This window comes from Pipistrellus kuhlii, unplaced genomic scaffold, assembly GCF_014108245.1.
Source record: "Pipistrellus kuhlii isolate mPipKuh1 unplaced genomic scaffold, mPipKuh1.p scaffold_m20_p_1, whole genome shotgun sequence".
Taxonomy (NCBI): Eukaryota; Metazoa; Chordata; class Mammalia; order Chiroptera; family Vespertilionidae; genus Pipistrellus; species Pipistrellus kuhlii.
Window position 1 is genome coordinate 52695894 of NW_023425404.1, and position 16994 is coordinate 52712887.

General features: G+C 40.5%; 1 protein-coding gene across 3 annotated transcripts in view; it reads left to right on the top strand.

Annotated features, from left to right (window-relative positions):
- The first annotated feature begins 583 nt into the window (after positions 1-583).
- Positions 584-16994, top strand: part of INO80 (INO80 complex ATPase subunit) — a 144506-nt gene continuing 128095 nt past the window's right edge. Inside the window, exon 1 of one of the 3 annotated variants that reach the window (XM_036445403.2) lies at positions 584-909. The gene's annotated coding sequence lies outside the window, so the exon portion shown is untranslated. The remainder of the gene's footprint in view (positions 910-16994) is intronic. The other 2 variants (XM_036445393.2, XM_036445386.2) reach the window with 2 other exon arrangements.

The following is a 16994-nucleotide window of genomic DNA, read 5'->3' on the forward strand; positions in this document are numbered from 1 at the left end:
TCTTGGTCTGAGCCTGAAGAGACCCCAACTACCGTGTAAGGGTGCTCTACACATCAGGCACTTCGCCGACGGTGCAAAACCCTGCCCAAGAGGCCAGGAACAGATTAAAATATCACACCCGAACCTATCCTTTCAAATGGACTTTCTCAGAGTTCGGTAACCCTTAATAAATTAACCACTTGCACCCTGCACCCTGCCTGCGGGAAGGAATATTCCCAGGATCCCGGTCCGTTACCACTGACGTTACTTCCGGGAAAAGTAACCTTTCTTCAGCAGTTGCAGGCCTGGAGAAGTCTCGCGATATTTACTCCCGCGAGATCTGCTTGCTCACTCTAGCGACGACATCCTTCTCCTCCTCCCCGCCGCCTTTCGGCAATCTTCGCCGGTCCCAGCCCCGACCAATCTGCACTCAGATGGCATGGATTAGGGTCTCCCCCCGAACCCGGGTCCACGCGGGGCGTCAGGCGGCAGCGGCGGGGTGCGAGCAGCTCGAGGCCGTGAGCAACTGCTCTGCGGAAGGCACGGGCCGGCGATGAGCAGTGAGCGCGGGCGGGGTAGGGGTAAACCAGCTGAGTAGCGGCTCGATTGTTCTGGCCTGGCTATGGCGCCTCTCCTCCCCCCCGCCATGGCTCCCCGTGTCCCTGCTCCGCTCCTCTCAGTGAGTGAAAGTGGCCGCCGCCGCCGCCGGCCCAGCGCCCGCAGCCGCCTCAGCGCCGCCGCCATCTTGGGGTCCCAGGAGCCGCGGAGGGAGCGGGCTAGGAGCGTCCACGCCCAACGCAGTCACCGTCCTGCGGCCTCAGAGAGCGAACCGCGGCTCCACCGTCGGCGGGGCGACCCCCCCCTCCGGACCCCGCCCGCACCCCGCCCCCCCTCCGCCGCCGCCGCGGCGGCGGGGCCCGGCGGCCCGAGGTGAGGCGACTAGACGTGGGCGGGCGAACGGAGTGGGGGTCGTGTAGGCCCCGTTGCGCCCCTCTCTGCGGGCGACGCCTGGGCCGCGTCTTAAAGGGGCCGTCGCCCCCGGCCCTCGGATTTGTTGGGCTTAATGGGGAGGATGGGTGTGAACACTCTTCGCAGGGTTGGGATCTCAGGGACCTGGGCCTTGTTCTTTCCCTCTCAGACCTCTGGAGACCAGGGGTCACACGGTGACCTCAGCCAGCCGAGGGAGCCCGTGGGGCGCCCACATGTGGGGAGTGTGTTAGACCAGGTGCACGTGGGACCCGGTGGGGCGGTGTCGGGCTAACACGTGTGTGGGTTGGGGGTGGGGTGGGGCAGGGCGAGGGCTGGTTAGGTTCGAGTGGGAACCCCGTGAAGGTTATACCTATCCATAGCAATCGAGATCTAAGGGCTTGGTAGCGTGTCAATTTCTGGGAGTAAGTTGGAGTGTGGGTCTGTGGTGCATGCTGCTTGCTGGTGTTAGGTGGGGGCAGCCTAACACGTGCAGATTTAGGAGTGTGTGGGTGACACTCCTAGTCTTTTCGGCTTTCTTAGGGTGTTTAGGCAAATGTCATCCTATTTGACATTCCTTCTTGAGCTTGCTGATGAAAACTGCTACCACTTCCGTAATCACCGAGGGTAGAAGCCCCCTACAGTTTGAGAGTGATAGAGCCTCAGAAGGCACTCACTATTTTAGTTAATGGCCAACTGTACCGAATTCTTTGATTGAAACACTACTTGGTTTCATGTTCCTATATCTATTGGTAGGAGTGGGAGAGAGGATTAGGGGGTTGACCTCACTAACGGAACTGGTAACCAGCTTACTTTTCCTAATCAGTAACTTTCATGATTTCCTTTCCCACAGGGAAGTTTTCATTGTAGTTTATTAGTGGTTGCTTTTAATTCGTTTTTTAGTAACTGCTTTATTGACATAATTTACATATCTAGGAATTCACCCTTTTAAAGTGTACAGTTCTGTGATTTTTAATGTACTTGTGGAGTTGTACAGCTATCAACCCTATTAAATTCATCACACCGAAAAGAAGCCCCTTTAGCAGTCACTTTTCATTCCTCCTTACCACAGCCACTGGAACTAATATATTTTCTGTCTTTGTAGATTTGCCTATTCTGGGTATTTTGTATAAATGGAATCACACTTGTGTACTTTTGTGACTGGCTTCTTTCACTTAACATATTTCAAAGTTCATCTATGTTGTAGCATGTTCCTTTTTATTGTCAAATAATATTTCATTCAGATTGTGTTTTGTGCTTGAAATATACTAATATTTCATATAAAAGGACAATATGAGGTTATTCTATATGGTAAAAGTTGGGTACCTACTAGATTCTAAAAATGAATTTGTTTTTAAGGATTAAATTCCATTATTTTAATTTACCCTGTTCTTTTTTCCTCTACATTTTTATTTCAAAAGAATCCAAACCATTTTTCAAAGATAGGAAATAACTGTTAACAGCACAAATGAGATTAGAAAAGTTTATGACTAATAAAAACATTTTGAGTGTATCAAAGGTGGAAAGGGATTGTCTACGCAACAGACCATAAACTGGTGACAGAATTTCACTTAATGGGAGTTTGTCATATTACTTCTGAGGGGAGGTATAACAGCTTTTGACTGGTCACTTGAGTAGACGAAGGGCTAGACACCTCTTCAGCCCACAAGAAGGTTAAAACTGGTTTAGGGATTTAACATGTCAATTTACAAGTTCACACAAAACATAAATTCTGGGATGCAGTGAATTTTAGAGAGGGTTGGGGGTGGGGTGGGGCAGGAAAAAATGTAGTAAAGTTAAGAGGAAACTGAGTTTCTGGAGGAAAATAAGTGAAATTGATGACAAGTTTCTAAGTTGCATCTTAAATATAAGAATTTTGATATGATATGCTGTAGCATGCAGAGGAGGAGAACATAGTTGCTAATACTTAAACCCCTTTTATCGGCACTGATCCTAATCATGAAGGCTCGGGCCCTGCCTCCTGGTATCATCAACTTGGGGATATGGAACTTGGAGTGGGGCACAAATATTCAGACCATGGCTGTACATTAAGGCAGAAATTCGCTTAGAGAAGCATTGGATTCACTTGCTAATGATGATACAGAAGGCTTGCTTAGGATTGAAAAGTTGGTCACAAAGAAGCTTAATGCCTGTGCTTAATTAATAAGTACATACGAGATTTCCATATATGTTAGGTCAGAAGTTGGAAATCAGTAATACTAATTGTAGTTGACAACTTAAATATAAGAAAATAATTGGGACTAAATGCTATTCATATTTTTAATGGACTAGAGCCGTGGTCGGCAAACTGCGGCTCTCGAGCCACATGTGGCTCTTTGGCCCCTTGTGTGTGGTTCTTCCACAAAATACCACAGCCTGGGCGAGTCTATTTTGAAGAAGTGGTGTTAGAAGTTTTAGTTTAAAAAATTTGGCTCTCAAAAGAAATTTCAATTGTACTGTTGTTGATACTACTTGGCTCTGTTGACTAATGAGTTTGCCCACCACTGAACTAGAGGACAGTGAGTAAACTATGACATGTCTTTATAAACTTTCACTACTAAGGACTGACAGCCTTTGTAATGGTCTCTAGAGCAAGTAGGATTCTTACATATTTGCAGTCGAAAGCCTGTGAGCCTCTTCTCGGAATACGACTTTTTAATATATATAGTTCAAATATTTAAATTTATGATGTAAGACATTTGCTTTTATTATTGAATTAAATAACAACTAGTGATAGTCCACTAATACTGCTATGGTGTACTGCCTACATTCAGAATTGAAGGAAATGCTAATTTCAGCTAACAGGCATCTTCAAACTACGGCCCACATGCGGCCCGCAGAGGAGTCTGATCCGGCCCGCCAGGTTTTTTGGGCAGTGAGCGCAGCCGAGGTGTTACAGTAGGAATTAGTAGTTCATATAGTCCGGCCCTCCAGCTCTCTGAGGGACTGTGATCTGGCCCCCACTTTAAAAAGTTTGAGGACCCCTGGGCTAGTGAAAAGGATGTAAATTTCTTCCATCCAAATTCATGGACCCATAGTTTAAGATTCATAGTTTTTTGTTATTGTTGTTAATCCTCCTAAAGGACACATTGATTAGTTGTCGCCCACATTCAAGTAGGCTACTGGCACTGGGAATGAACCTGCAACCTTGGTATGTGTTCTTGACCAGGAATCGAACCTTTGATCCTACATTGCATGGGCTGATACTCTACCGCTTAGCCACACTGGCTAGTGCGGCTAGAGTTTTAGAGCCGCTGCCCTAAAGAGTCCTGCACATGTGACTAAGTTATTTCATCTGGAGAAACTAGTGATTTCCATAAGAAGAAGGATTATTGATAAGATCTTTTTTTTTTAAAGTATATTTTACTGATTTTTTACAGACAAGAAGGGAGAGGGATAGAGAGTTAGAAACATCGATGAGAGAAACGTGGATCAGCTGCCTCCTGCACACCTCCTACTGGGGATGTGCCCGCAACCAAGGTACATGCGCTTGACAAGAAATCAAATCTGGGATCCTTCAGTCCACAGGCTGGCAGGCCAACACTCTATCCACTGAGCCAAACCGGTTAGGGCAATCACAGCCTTCGGTATGTTAATTTACTCAGAGATGGAAATAAACTATCATTAATCAATATGCTGTTTTATAGTACAATAAATATGCCATTTAATCTCAGAAGTGAAAATTATTATTCCCATTTTACAAATAAGGAGAACTGAAACTCAGAAAAAGTTCCATTACTACCCATTGGCAAGTAGAACTCAAACTCAAATCTTTTTTTTTTTTTAATAATTCTTTTTTTTCTTTTTTTAAAAATTACAGTATTTTTTATTTATTTAAATATATTTTATTGATTTTCAACAGAGAGAAAGGGAGAGGGACAGAGAGCTAGAAACGTCAATGACAGAGAAACATTGACCAGCTGCCTCCTGCACACCCCCTACCGGGGATGTGCCCGCAACCAACGTACATGTCCTTTACCGGAATTGAACCCGGGACCTTTCAGTCCGCAGACCGATACTATCCAGTGAGCCAAACCGGTTTTGGCAAACTCAAGTCTTTTTTTCTCCCAACCCAATATCTTTTCATTATACTACCAGGTTTTTTCTTAAACTATCACTTGACCTCTCTGTAAAAAATCAATGAAATATATTTTTTTTTAAAAAAAGAAGAAAGGCTGCGATATACATTGTTTTTATTTATTTATTTTTAAATAATTATTGATGAAAGTATTACATACGTCTCCTGTTTCCCCCCCATTAATCCCCTCCAGGCCTCCCCACCCCCGTGCTGTGCTACACATTTAGTTTTGGTTTAGATGAGGGGAAACTATTAAGTAGTAGGAGGGAATGACTTGAATGACATATAGGGTTTTCCTAGGGTATTCAAGTAGAGTTCCCCTTTTGGTAATGGTACTAAAACTATTCTTATTTCTTATAAAAGAACAAATTGTCTTGGTTTGTGCATGACAACTTAAGCTTTTCAGGGTCATGGGGAAAAGGGGAGAGGGGGATGTGGAAAGAGACTGAACATAAACTGTGCACCTATGGATGAGGACAATGGGTTGGGGAGGGGGCAGAGAGTGGGGTGGGAACCTGGTGGAGAAGAGCAATGAGGGGGGGGAAGGAACATTTGTAATAACATGAACAATAAAAATTTATTAAAAAAAAAAGAAGTTAGTTGATAAGTACGTAAGATAAACTGGGTAAATCTTATATCTTTGTACATGAACAGAAAATGGCCAGTGATCATCAGTATGGTAAAAAGAATGCTAGGCCAAGTGGTCATTTTATCACTGAGAATGTTGCCTGAATGGTTCCCAAAAGGCCAACAAAATGTTAGTCATTCCCAAGAGAGTTATGGAAAATAAAATTTAAAAGTGGACTGCATTATCTTGGTATGAAACCACAATACACTTACTCTTAAACTATTTAGCGGATTCTAATTATTGTATCTCAAGGAAGAAGAAATTTAGGAGGGGAGTTTTCAGAAGATAGCAATGTAAATGATGAAGACAATAGTGAGTCGTTTGTATGAAGATAAAGAAATTAGACTACAGTGGAATGATGAAGACTAAGATGGACTATGATTAAATTGTATTGAATTAGGAAAAAATATGAATAATAATCCTGTAAAATTAGAAGTAGTTTGAAAGATGAATATAGTTTGACATGGGTTGAATAATGAGTGGTTTGTTTATGAAATTTATTAGGTTAAGGCTTAAGTACAGACCAGGCATAATTTAAGGATTACAAAGCCAGAGACATTTGTGATCCAGGCCTACTTCATTTCAGGTTAACAGTTAGTGATACTTGTACCTGCTGGTTTATGACAGCGGTCGCCAACTGGTGGTCTGCGGAGTCCAAAAGATTGGTGACTGCTGGTTTATGAAACTCCTTGTTCTTTTCATTCATTCAATAAATATTTATTGAACACCAAGTGAATGCTTTTTGATCTTTCCAATAACCATTTATTGAGCATCTGCCAAACTCAAGGGATTGTGGTAGACTCTGAGGGTGTACAGTGAATTAATACAGTTGTAGCTATATGTATGTGACATACCGAGGAGTTCTGCAAAGATAAACACAGTTATATAAATTCTTTTTTCCCCCTCAAATATATTTTAATTGATTTTTTACAGAGAGGAAGGGAGAGAGATAGAGAGTTAGAAGCGTCAATGAGAGAGAACCATTGATCAGCTGCCTCCTGCACACCCCCTACTGGGGATGTACCCACAACCAAGGTACATGTCCTTGGCGGGAATCGAACCCGGGACCCTTCAGTTCGCAGGCCAATGCTCTATCCACTGAGACAAACCGGTTTAGGCTGCAAATTCTTTTTTAAAGATATATTTTTATTGCTTTCATTGAGGAAGGAAGAGGGAGGGAGGGAGGGGGAGGGAGAGAGAGAGAGAGAGCGAGCGAGCGAGCGCGAGAGAAAGAAATGTCAATGACGACCTGTACACCCTCTATTGGGGATCTAGCCTACAACCTGGGCATGTTCCCTTGACCGGAATCAAATCTGGGACCTTTCAGTCCACAGGCTGACACTCTATTCACTGAGCCAAACCAGCCAGGTCCAGTTATGCAAATTCTATGTGCCATAGAGAATAATAAACCTAGATGTTTCTCTAAGGTGCTGATATGAATTACTAGTACTTAGCATTTTCTATTTATTTTTTAATTGATTTTCTTTTTAGAGAGAGAGGAAGGGAAAGGGAGAGAGAGATAGAAATATCAATGAGAAACATTGATTGGCTGCCCCTGCATGGGTCTCACCAGGGATGGAGCCTCAAACCTAGGCTTTTGGAACTTGTGACCACACTATCCAGGCATTTAGGATTTAAAAAATATATATTGAGCTTGGCCAGCGCTGTTCAGTGGTTGAGCGTTGACTTATGAACCAGGGGTCACAGTTCAATTTCCATTCAGGACACATGCCGGGATCGCTGCTCAATCCCCAGTGTGGGATGTGCAGGCGGCAGGCGGTCGATGAATCTCTCTCATTATTGATGTTTCTGTCTCTCTTTCCTTTCCTCTCTGAAATAAAAATATTTAAAAAAATGACATTCTTTTCATTTGTTTAAAGGCCCTAATCTGCATTGTAATCCACTGGCAGTATATTATAGCACAACTCCTAAATCAAGCATGTCAAACTCAAAGCCTAACATGGGTCAAATAAACAAGGTTTAAGTTATGTGTGCTGCAAAAAACACACAAAAGCTTTAATTTTCATAGAAACGCAGGTTTGTTTTGATAGAGATGTGCTGAATACAAAGGGCTGAAATAAATAATCATTAACATAAATAATAGAATATTTTAATAAAAAAATTCTTCCTGAACAGTAACTACCAGACACTGAATAACTCCAAAATATGTCCTGTTGCACACACCAAACAAGTCAGTACAAGGCTAATGACGTGGCAATCGCTACTAAAATATTTGTTGCTAGTATTAGTGGAGAGAAATGGTGCCCCTGCTGGTAAGGCATGTAAGGGAAATGAATGCAACACGAATCCGTCATGAATGAACGTTGTAGTTCGTTATTAATAATTATGTATAACATGATATTGTAAAAATTAAGTTACAAAATTTTTATTAAAATGTTTCTTAACATTATATTGGCTGGGCTGAAGAAATATTTGTTGTGGGCCACGAGGTTGACATGTTTGTTCTAGATCCTAGAGTGAGATGACCTATGTTCAAATTTTGGCTCTCTATCTTATTGTGTGACTTCTGGATAGCTATTCAATTTCTTCATCTCTTAAATTAGAATAATAGTAGTACCTACTCCATAGAAGATAATTAGGAGACAGCAAGGAATACATACTAGTACTAAGAATGGTACCTGACACACAGTGCTGAGCAAGTATTAGCTATAATTATAGGTACCATTTCTTTTTGACAGTTTAATCAAGAGCTTAATCTAGAGTTTTTATTTAATAAAGAGTTAATTTATAAAGCATGGAACTCAGAACCATTTTTATTATGAATAGAAAATATGTCACATCTTTTTAGGTGCGGTAGAGAAAAATACATCAATAAAATAGTTATGCAATAACTCCTGTTTATATAATGAATACCAGTAGATGTGAATAGAAATATCTTCCGATTTAATAAGATTATAACTCAAGTAAAAAGGTGGTATTTTGCAACAGAATTTTTTAGTTCAGGCTCTAAAATATTTCTGTCCAGGATGTTGTTCTAATGTTCTGATAGTTTACCCTTTTAAGAATAATTCTTAGAAATATAATCATAGGCCAGGCTTTTAGAGCAGGGTTTGGGAAAGTTTTTCTGGGTCAAATACTAACTCTTAGGCTTTGCTGGTTAAGTCTTCTCTGTTGCAGCTTACTCAACTCTGCCATTGTAGTGTGAAAGCAGCCAAAGTCAATTTATAAATGAATGAGTGAGGCTGTATTTCAATAAAACCTTTTGGGCACTAAAATTACAATTTTATGTAATTTTCATGTGTCATGAAATAAGACCCTCCTTCCCCCAATTATTTAAAAATGTAAAAACTATTATCTGCCAAGGGTTTACAGAAATGGGCAGTGGGCTGGGTTTGACATCAGGCCATAATACACTGACTCCTACTCTAGAGTCTTGGCTGTACAACTCTCAGGCTAGATGATCGTGTGCAAGTTAATGTTAAGCCTTAATTCCATCTTTTAAACGGGGGATAATAACAGAATCTACTATATGTAGAGCTGTGAGAAATGAGATAATTTATCTGAATTGTTTAGCACCATCCTTGACACATAGTGTTTTAGTAAATGCTGTATGTTATTATCATCTAATTGAACTCCCTCATTTTACAATAAGGCTGTTGGGACCCTGAGAGGATAGGATAGTTGCTATTTCTAAAGTCTGTGGCTTGTCAGTAGCATTAAAATCACAGAGCTTGACTTTAGTTTCTCTTTCTACCCAACCACACTACTTTCATAGAGGATTTAATTCTGTTAACATAATTGCTTGATAAAACTATTCTATTGGATACTGTAATGGTGGATACATGACATTATGCATTTGTCAAAACAAATAGGGCTTTCCAGTGCAAAGAGTAAACTCTATAATGTATAAAAATCAAGCAAAAATCTTTTAGGTGGTCAGGGATCCCAGGAAGGAGGAATGCAAATGGTGACTAGAGAATCTAATTGTATTACAAATATATGAAACAACCTTACAGGGGAAGGAGGGTAGTGTTGACCTAAGTAAATTAGGAAAGGAGTGGAATCTAAGACAAAAGGAACTGCACATAAGCGCTGTCTAATTGATAAAATTGTATCCCATAGGGCTACAGGCTAATTCTGATACTGATATATATGTATATTATAATTGAGTAACTAAGCAAATGGATCTTGGGAGACGGGTTTCTCACTTGTTAGAGTGGGAATTTACAGATAAACAAGGGGAGGAGGCTAGAATGGTCCATGTAGTAATGAATTAGAGTTGGAGACATGCATATGAACCCATGTCTAGCTTACTACAGATGTAGGTGCTTTCATATTGAAATATTTATAGATATGTGTGCACAGTGGGGTTTAGATACAGATATATTTCTGTGCTCTTGCCAGCTAGAAAGTTAAAAGAAAGCCAGGAACACACTTAGTACCTACTTCTTGTTTTTGTTGTTGTTGTTTTTTTAAATATATTTTATTAATTTTCCACAGAGGGGAAGGGAGAGGGATAGAGAGCTAGAATCGTCGATGAGAGAGAAACATTGACCAGCTGTCTCCTGCACACCCCTCACCGGGGATGCGCCCGCAACCAGTGTACATGCCCTTGACCAGAATTGAACCTGGGATCCCTCGCTCTATCCACCGAGCCAAACCAGTCTCGGCTCTACTTCTTGGTTTTTAATGTCATTGTCCAAAAAAAGAACTAGAGCTCGTTAGAGAAATGGCTGATTCTAAGACTGGGGCAAGAAATATAAAAGATGAGCCTGGAGCATCTTATAGGGCAAGAAAGTGAGGAAGTACTCCAACCATCACAGCTACAACTACAATCCCACATTGATGAGCCAACTAAAAGAGTTCTCAAATGCCAAAACTTGAACAGTTTGAGCAGCAGAATAAACAAATCAACACTGGATTATCCATAATATAAAATCAATATTTAAAAGTTTATATTGATCTAAATAAATAGTTGAATAAATTAATATGCTGCTTGGAACATTCTGTTAGCATGATTTTATGCTTTAGGAGCCTCTGGTTTATTGGAAGGCCTTAAGAGAGTACTGGAATAATTAAGTATGTGGGACTTTGAAGTTCAACTTCTTAGATTCCAATCCTGGCTCTACCATTTCTGACTTGAGTGGATTACTTAAGCTCCATCTATAAAATGGAGGTTATAACAGTGTCTGTGTTATAAAAGAATTAAATGAGTTAATGATACATAAAACAATCATGCATATAAAATGTTTGGCATATAGCTCGCAATTGAATGTGTGTATATAGCCTTACTACAGTAGCATTCAAAGAATTTGAATTTCCAATTCTTTATCATAGACTCTCTCTCCCCAACCCCCCAAACTTCTTTTTTAAAAAAATATATATTTTATTGATTTTGTACATAGAGGAAGGGAGAGAGATAGTTAGAAACATTGATGAGAGAGAGTCATCAATCAGCTGCCTCTTGCACACCCCCTACTGGGGATATGCCCGCAACCAAGGTACATGCCCTTGACTGGAATCGAACCCGGGACCCTTCAGTCCCCAAGCCGATGCTCTATCCATTGAGCCAAACCGGTTTCGGCCCCCCAAACTTCTTGAATAGAGGAAAAAAATCTAATTTAAGTATTTATTGAGCACCTAGTCTGATATAAACATATCTGTGTTGTTCAAATTGACTATGTAGACTGATTAGTGAAGAGAATAGTATCATCTCCTCCTCCTCTTCCTCCTCCTCCTCCTCCTCCTACTTCTCTTTCTCCTCCTCTTCTTCCTTATCTACCTCCTTCTCCTTTTCCCTTCTCTTCCTTCCCCTTCTCCCCCCTCCCTTCCTTTCCCCCTCCCTTTACCATTCTCCTCCTCCTCCTTATCCTCCTCTTCCGCCGCCTCCTCTTTATCCTTCTCCTTCTCCCTTCAACAGTTCATGAAATACTGGTTGGTGGTGATGAACTCCTTTAGCTTTTCCTTGTCTGTAAAGCTCTTTATCTGACCTTTAATTCTAAATGATAGCTTTGCTGGATAGAGTAATTTTGGTTGTAGGTTCTTGCTATTCATCACTTTGTATATTTCTTGCCATTCCCTTCTGGCCTGCAAAGTTTCTGTTGGGAAATTAGCTAATAGTCATGGGCACTGCCATATAGGTATCTTAACTGCTTTTCTCTTGTTGCTTTTAAGATTTTCTCTTTGTCTTTAATCTTTGGCATTATAATTATGATGTGTCTTGGTGTGGACCTCTTTGGGTTCCTCTTGTTTGGGACTCTCTGTACTTCCTGGACTTGTAAGTCTATTTCTTTCATCAGGGGAAGTTTTCTGTCATTATTTCTTCAAATATATTTTCAATATCTTGCTCTCTTTTCCTTCTGGTAACTCAGTAATGCAAATGTTGGTATGCTTGAAGATGTCCCAGAGGCTCCTTGCACTGTCTTCTTTTTTTAAAAAAAATATATTTTATTGATTTTGTACAGAGAGGAAGGGAGAGGTAGAGAGTTAGAAACATCAATGAGAGAGTATCATCTGTCAGCTGCCTCTTGCACACCTCCCACTGGGGATGTGCTCGCAACCAAGGTACCCACCCCTGATGGGAATCGAACCCAGGACCTTTCAGTCTGCAGGCAGACGCTCTTATCCACTGAGCCAAACTGGTTTCGGCTGTAAATTATTCTTTATTTCAGTTAGTGTATGCTTAATTTCTTTTGTTTTTAAAATATATTTTATTGATTTTTTACAAAGAGGAAGGGAGAGAGATAGAGAGCTAGAAACATTGATGAGAGAGAAACATCGATCAACTGCCAAGGTACATGCCCTTGACTGGAATCGAACCTGGGACTCTTCAGTCTGCAGGTTGACGCTCTATCCACTGAGCCAAACCCGCTAGGGCTGTATGCTTAATTTCTAACTGGTTCTTTCTCATGTTTTGACATTCTCACTGAGATCCTTCAAAGTCTCACTAAGCCCTTGAAGCTTCATTTAGATCCTTGAGCAACCTTATAACCATTGTTTGGAACTATGTATCCAGTAATTTGCCAGCTTCCATTTCATTTATTTCTCTCTGGAGATTTCTCCTATTTCATTTGTGGCATGTTTCTTTGTCTCTGCATGTTCTCTGTGTTTGTTTGTTTGTTTGTTTCTTTTTTTTTAAAAATATATTTTATTGATTTTTTTACAGAGAGGAAGGGAGAGAGATAGAGAGCTAGAAACGTGGATGAGAGAGAAACATCTACCAGCTGCCTCTTGCACAACCCCCATTGAGGGTGTGCCCACAACCCAGGTACATGTCCTTGACCGGAATCGAAGCTGGGACCTTTCAGTCCGCAGACTGACGCTCTACCACTGAGCCAAACCGGTTTCGGCGCTGTGTCTGTTTCTATGTATTAGGTAGAGCTGCTATGTCTATGGAATTGTTACAGTGGCCGTGTGTAGTGGGTGTTCTGTATGGCCCAGTGGCTCAGCCTGCCCAGTCTCCTGAGCTGGCCCCTCTGGGATGCACTCCTGGGTGGGGCTATGTGCAGTCTTGTTGTAATTGAGCTTTGATTGCTGTTGGCATGACTGGGAGGAGTTAACACCCAGGACAACTGGCTGAGGACCAGCTGCAACTATAGTGGAAGAGCTGCTGTGCAGGAGAGAGCCCTGTGGAGCAGGACTTGCTTCAGTGGGGCTTTGGTGCTCACTGAGTTTTTCCTTGAGTGTGTCGCTGTGAATGTCTAAAATCGTCATCTGGTCTGGTCTGAAGCTGTCTCTGGGTACACTGCCCTTGGGGGCCGGCCTCCTGGGAGGTGCAAAGCTAGCCAATGCCTGGGGTCGCCCAGCAGGATCTACTGAGCAACCTGCAGATGGCTACTATTTGTATCGGCATGCAAGGGCCCAGGGAGGTCAACCTGAAAAGCAAGGCAAGCTGTCCTAGTACTGGGTCTCGAGTCTCTTATTGATAGGGATGGGGCTGGGCCAGGCCTGCAACCTAGGTGAAATATGTACCCTTGCCCTGGGACTGTAGGGCCAACTGAGCCAGCACCTTTTCATGTACTTATTAGCTATTGGTATATCTTTGGAGAAATGTCTATTCACAACCTTTGTCCATTTTAAAATTGGATTACTTGTCTTTTTATTATTGAGTTTTAAAAAAATATATTCTGGTTATTAGTCACATATCAGATACATGATTTGCAAATATTTTCTCCCATTTGTGGGGTTTAAGTTTCTTTTTTTTTCTTTTCAGTTTCTTGATATCATTTTCAGCACTAAAGTAAATTTTGATGAAGCCCTATTTGTCTATTTTTTGTTGTTGCTTTTACTTTTGGTATGATATATAAGAAATCATTATCGGATCCAGAGTCATGAATATTTATAATCACTTTGTTTTCTTTTAAGAGTTTTATAGTTTTAGCTCTAAAAATTTAGATCTGTGATCTCTTGAATTAATTTTAGTGTACAGTGTAAGGAAGAGGTCCAACTTTGTTCTTTTGCATATGACTATCCAGTTGTCACATCACCATTTGTTATTATGTTCTTTCTTTTCCCCATTGAATTATTTTGACACCCTTGTTTGAAAATCATTTAACTATAAATGTGTTTCTAGATTCTGAACTCTGTTTCATTAATTTATCTAGTATCTAGCCTTATTTCAGTGCCACACATCCTAAATCATAAGTCTGAGTCCTCCAACTTTGTTCTTCATTTTTAAAAAAAAATATATTTTATTGATTTTACACAGAGAGGAATTGAGAGGGACAGAGAGTTAGAAACGTTGATGAGAGAGAAACATTGACCAGCTGCCTCTTGCACACCCCCTACTGGGGATGTGCCCGCAACCAAGGTACATGCCCTTGACCGGAATCGAACCTGGGGCCTTTCAGTCCGCAGGCCGACGCTCTATCCACTGAGCCAAACCGGTCCCGGCTGTTCTTCATTTTTAACATTGTTTTGGTTTTCCTAGGTTTCTTGCACCATTTCCATGTGAATTTTAGGATCAGATTGCTTATTTCTGGAAGAATAAAAAAGCCAGCTTGGATTTTGTTGTTGTAGTTAATCTTCACCTGATAATATCATTTTCATTGATTTTTAGAGAGAGTGGAAGGGAGAGAGGAAGGGAGGGAGGTGGGGACAGACACACACACACACACACACACACACACACACACACACACATACACTGATTAGTTGCCTCCTGTATGCTCCCCAACCAGAGCCGGGCATTTAACTTGCACCCCAAATACATGCCCTTGACTGGAAATCAAACCTGAGACCCTTCAGTGTGCATGCTGATGATCCAACCAATGAGCAACACTGGCCAGGGCCAGCTTGGATTTTGATACTAATGAGTCATAGAATGTCCTTTTATTTATTTAATTGTCTTACTGTTTTCAGTATATATAAGTCTTTGGTCAATTTATTACCATGTATTTTCTTCTTTTTGATCCTAATATTAATGGGTTGTTTTTAATTTCATTTTTATTGCTAGTATATAGAAACAATTGATTTTTGCATATTTACCTTGTACCCTAAAGGATTACTGAACTTGTTCATTTTTAGTGCATTTTTAGGATTGTATATAAGATCATGTCATCTATTACTATAGTTTTATTTTTTCCGATCTGGATGACATTTATGTTTTTTTTCTTTTTCTTTTTTGCCCTGACTAGAACTTTGGTACAATTTTGAATAGAAGTTGTAAAAGTGAACCTGTCTTGTTTCTGATCTTAAGAGGGATAGCATTCTGTCTTTGACCATGATGTTAGCTGTGAATTTTTCATAGATGCTCTAATAGGTTGAAGGAATTCCTTTTGTTCTTTGAGTGTTTTTATTTTGAAATGGTATTGGATTTTGTCAAATCATCTTTTGAGACTTGAAATAATTAAATGGGTTTTATCCTCCGTTATGTTAATGTGGTGTAGTATATTGATTGATATAATCCAGCTTTGCATTTGTATTATAAATTCTACTTGGTGATATACTCAGTGTATATTCCTTTTTACATGTTGCTGGATTCAACTGTTAATATTTTGTTGAGGATTTAAAAAGTCTATATTATAAGGGATATTAGTTTATAGTTTTATTGTGATATCTTTGTCTGGTTTCGGAATGAGAGTATTACCAGAGTCATAGAATGATGTGGCAAGTGTTCTTTTCTCTTCAGTTATTTGGAAGAATTTGTGATTGATTGGTACTAATTCTACTTTATTTTTAAGCAGTTTCTTTAAAAAATATATATTTTATTGATTTTTTACAGAGAGAAAGGGAGAGATAGAGAGTTAGAAACATCGATGAGAGAAACATCGATCAGCTGCCTCTTGCACACCCCCTACTGGGGATGTACCTCAAGCAAGGTACATGCCCTTGACTGGAATTGAACCTGGGACCTTTCAGTCAGCAGGCTGACGCTCTATCCACTGAGCCAAACCGGTTTCGGCTAATTCTACTTTAAATGTTTGGTAAAATTCACCAGTGGAGCCATTTGGATTGGGTATTTCTTAGTGGGAAGTTGGAAGCTTTAAATTTTGTATTATTATATTCATCTGGCTTTTCATTTATTATTCTTTTGGTCATACATACCTAGCAGCCTAACCTGTAGTTTTTCTCATCAAAAGATGTAAAATATTGTGCCCTGCTAATGGAACTCAGTGACTGAGCATTGACCTATGAACCAGGAGGTCATGGTTCAATTCCTGGGCAAGGCACAGGCCCCAGGTTGTGGGGTTGATCTCTGGTAGGGAGTTGTGCAGGAGACAGCCGATCAATGATGTTTCTCATCAATATTTCTATCTTTATATTCCTCTCCCTTCCTCTCTAAATATCAATAAAAAAATTTAAAAAATTTTAAAATATGTATTTGTAAGTAATGCAATCAGTAGGAGTTACAAAATTTTTAATTACATATATTATGGTGTAACACATACATAATCATCTTTTCTTGAACTCTCCTGGCACTTTCTACATCTCTTAAGCGACTTTGCGTGTACTTATTTTTTTAAATTGAATTTATTGGGGTGATATTGGTTTGCATAATCATACAAGTTTCAAGTGTACAACTGAATAAAACATCATGTGCACAAACCAAAGGACTCGTATGCATGCATATAAGCATAACCCATGGTCACAGACAGTAGAGGGGTGAGGGCATGTGCTGGGGTGGAAGTGGCTGGGAGAGGTCAGTGGGTGAAAAAAGAGACATAGGTAATACTTTAAACAAAGAATTGAAAACAAGAAAAGTCTTTTTCTGTCCCCATTTCCCTCCCCCTTTGTCCACCTCCACCTACCTACATCCCCCTTTCCCTCCGGTTAATACCACACAATTGTCCGTGTCTATGTGATGTAGAGTCCCAGTCCCGACTCTAATCCCCTCTGGTAGCTGTCAGTCTGTTTTGTGTATGCATACCTCTGTTTCTACTT